The following is a 3,510-nucleotide window of genomic DNA, read 5'->3' on the forward strand; positions in this document are numbered from 1 at the left end:
CCAGAGAAAATAACCACTGCGCCACCTCTGGCCCGCCGGCCCTATAGTTGTAGAGAGCTGGATGGGCCCTCTGCCATAGTAGCGCCTTCCGGGGGCACATGGCCATATCACGCTTGGGAGAGGTCCTCTTCGGTGCCCTCTGCGCTGGTTAGCGCTACTGGCGCCCGCACACCACGGTAGCGGGCCGGCCCAGTAAACGCGACGAGGCTAAAAAGCTTATACCCGTGCAGCTAAAAACGCGAGGGATTTCTGGAGAAGCAGGATTCGATCCGTGCCCTCCAACATCCTCACCAGAGAAAATAACCACTGCGCCACCTCATTTCCTTGTCTATTCGAAGCACAAGACTATATTTGACCCTGTTGTTACAACAACATTAAAAATGTAAGACAATTCCAGTCTATTATACGAACTATTTTATACTAATAAAAAGTGAAAAGGAGAATTCACAATAAAAAGACGTGAACTTGAACAAATTTCATATATTCTAAAAGGTTCGTACAAAAATTAGAAAATGTTCATCAGTTTTGAAAAGTTCAACAATTTAAAAAAAACAGTTCACAAATTTTAAAAAGTTCACCGATTTGAAAAAAACAGTTCACAAATCTGAAAAAAGTTCATCGTTTTCCAGAAAAATTGATAGGATTTTAAAAAAATCACGAATGTGAAAAAAGTTCATCGATTTTGAGAAAAAAGTTCATCAAATTTGAAAAAGTTCATTGAGTTTTTCATCGATTTTGAAAAAGTTCACCAATACTGGAAAAAGTTCATTGAATTTTAAAAAAAGTTCAACGAATTTCAAAAATAGTTCATCGAATTTGGAAAAAAGTTCATCGTATTTCAAAAAAGTTCATCGATTTTGAAGAAAAATTGAATGAATTTCAAAATAGTTCATTGAACCCAGGAAAAAAAACGAAAAACGAAAACAGAAAAAAAGAAAGGAAGATATAAAGACATAAATAGATGGAAGTTTCCATGTTGAGTTGGAACGGCGGGGTGGTTAGTGCATTGTGTAATTAAATAGGACGTCCCATGTTCGAGTCGCAGCACCTGCACACTTTTTTGCCGTTTGGTAAAATAGAGAAAACACTACATGGGCCGGCCGAGCGGAGAGGGGGGGTATGCGCCCGTTTGTGAATTGCACTTTAACGGGCGCCCGTGAATTGCACTTTAACGGGCGCAGAGGGTGCCGAATAGGGTTTGGCCACGCTTGGGGTGCAGTAGTTGGACTTAGAGCGCTCCTGTTTGAAGCAATAGCCCCACGCATAGGGCCCGTTTGGGGCTGTAGCCACCCGCCGGTGGTCTCATGGGAGGTCTGCGCTAGGAAGGCGGCCACCTCACGCTTTCAGATGGCGGTGCCGCCTGTGGTGCCGAAGCATGGAAAGGCGGCCGCGGCAGCTAGGAAGGCGTCATAGGTGTAGAATCCCTTAGCTTGGCACGCCCTATTGTTGTGGTGCAGCAGCATCCTGTCGAACAGTGAGCGGGAGATGATAGAGGAAACGCCACCATCGGAGGGGTCGGGCGTGACGCAGCCGGAGCATTGGCTCTGGCAGCCCTCACCGCAGAACTCCGGGGTAGAGCCGCACCAGCCGAAGCGACTGCAGCAGAGGCAGTTCGGGCAGGTATGTTGGAATAAGACACGTCCCATGATGGAAACGTGCGTGTGTGCGCACCCAGGTTGTGTCTGGGGCGTGTGTGTCTAGTCCAGGTCGGTACGCCGGTGTTTGGCCGAGTCGTGCTCGAGTTAGGAGTCGTGTGGATAAAGAAGATTAGGGTGTGCGTGCGCTCACGGCGACGTTCGTGCGCCGGTCCGGTATTTCTTGTGTCTTGTATCTTCTTCTATCTCTAGCCGAAAGTGAGAGAGGGCTGCGGTTCCAACAAGGTAGCCCCGCCGGCCTGCGAACCGCACTGTGCGGCACGTGCGCAGGCGATGGCCATGGCCGCCGTGGCTAGCACGGACACAACCGCGAGCACTCTCATCGTGTACAACGTGCCAACGAAGCACACAGCTCGGCTGGCCGCTCGGCTCGGCAGGGCAGCAACCAAATCAGATCTGGCCGAGGGATGAGTTGATCGAGAGCGTGTTTGTAACTTTGTATGCATGGATATTACAGAAAAATAGATAGATAACGCATGGGCAGGCATTCATGGACGGCCTCCATGGGATACAGTTACCTCGTTACTATCTATAGCCAAGAAACAATTTATTCAAAGTGATTATCTCCCATTTAATTAGCGGTAGCTAGCAAAGTGTTACCCACATATTCGTAATCTATATTTTCTTCACATAATTGTATGTCTGAATTTGAGTCAAATTTCTCTTACTGTCTTCGTGCCCTAGTAGAAAAAACTGTATACTTTTGCCCCCCAAAGTGAACACCCCAATTCGAGACACATTGCAATATCTCGTGTACCGTTAAGTGTTACTCACACAATCGTAATCAATAGTTTCACCTAGTCAAGCTAATCTTTTTTGGGGTGACCTAGTCGAGCTAGTCGGGTTGGTCTTTTTTGAACAAAGTTTAGTATATAGGTTCTTATTGCTAAAAAAAATTAGTCTGCGTTATGAATCTGATATCTTGTTAGGATTCCTCATTGGGAAGTTACATAGGCCATGTGCTAATATGTACTCCCTCCGTCAGGAAATACTTGTCCTAAAAATGGATAAAATGGATGTATCTATAACTAAAATAAGTCTAGATACATCCATATATATGACAAGTATTTTCGGACGGAGGGAGTACAAACTTAGTAGGGTCACTGAAATGTATAAGTCACACATACTTTCCAAATATGTGAATAATGCTCATGTATGTAATACAGTTTCTGGCAAAAAATTCACATAATTTTAGCTATTATTATGTCGAATCTGATTTGTAATCTGTTCATATTATAGACTAGGTTCCACGGCTTCATCTTTGTTGGGAAATAACCAACAATAGTTTTTAGAGGGAATTCTGGAACCTCTATTTTCTATTATCATAAATGTTTTATGTTTTATATTATCTATTTTCTATAGAGAAGTCCACTTAAATCCCTCAACTATTTGGTTTGTCAAAGAATGAAGCCTCAACTCTAAAACCGGCTAAGAATCAACACCGGACTCTGCAAAACAAAAACAAAAAACTGGCCCTGAGTTTGGCGAGCATGTCGGATTATGACCCGTTGACAATCTAGTCAGATCCCAATCAGCAACGGCGTCAGCACGTGGACTAAAATAGGACAAAAAAAGTTCATAAAAAGGACAGCAAAAAATAATTCTAGAATATTTTAATATTTGTTTGGCCAAAACATCTAAAACTTTCACAAAATGATCAATATAGTAGTCTTTAGTTCATAAAATTATTTCAATTTTTCTGGATAGTTTTATTTGTTTCTTGACAAAATTTGGACAAAAAAATTGTAATTTCAGGGTTTTCAAAATATGTCCAGGCAAAATATCTCAAACTAGCATAGAATTATCAGTATACCATTCTTTATTTTTAGAGAATTGTTTCCAAATTTTTATGATA

The 3,510-nt window shown here is 42.7% G+C and overlaps 1 pseudogene; it reads right to left on the reverse strand.

Annotated features, from left to right (window-relative positions):
- The window catches only part of LOC119339655, a 3,602-nt pseudogene extending 1,624 nt beyond the window's left edge, over positions 1–1,978 (reverse strand).
- Between the last annotated feature and the right edge of the window lie 1,532 nt (positions 1,979–3,510).

The sequence above is a fragment of the Triticum dicoccoides genome, chromosome 7B (genome assembly GCF_002162155.2).
Source record: "Triticum dicoccoides isolate Atlit2015 ecotype Zavitan chromosome 7B, WEW_v2.0, whole genome shotgun sequence".
Taxonomy (NCBI): domain Eukaryota; kingdom Viridiplantae; phylum Streptophyta; class Magnoliopsida; order Poales; family Poaceae; genus Triticum; species Triticum dicoccoides.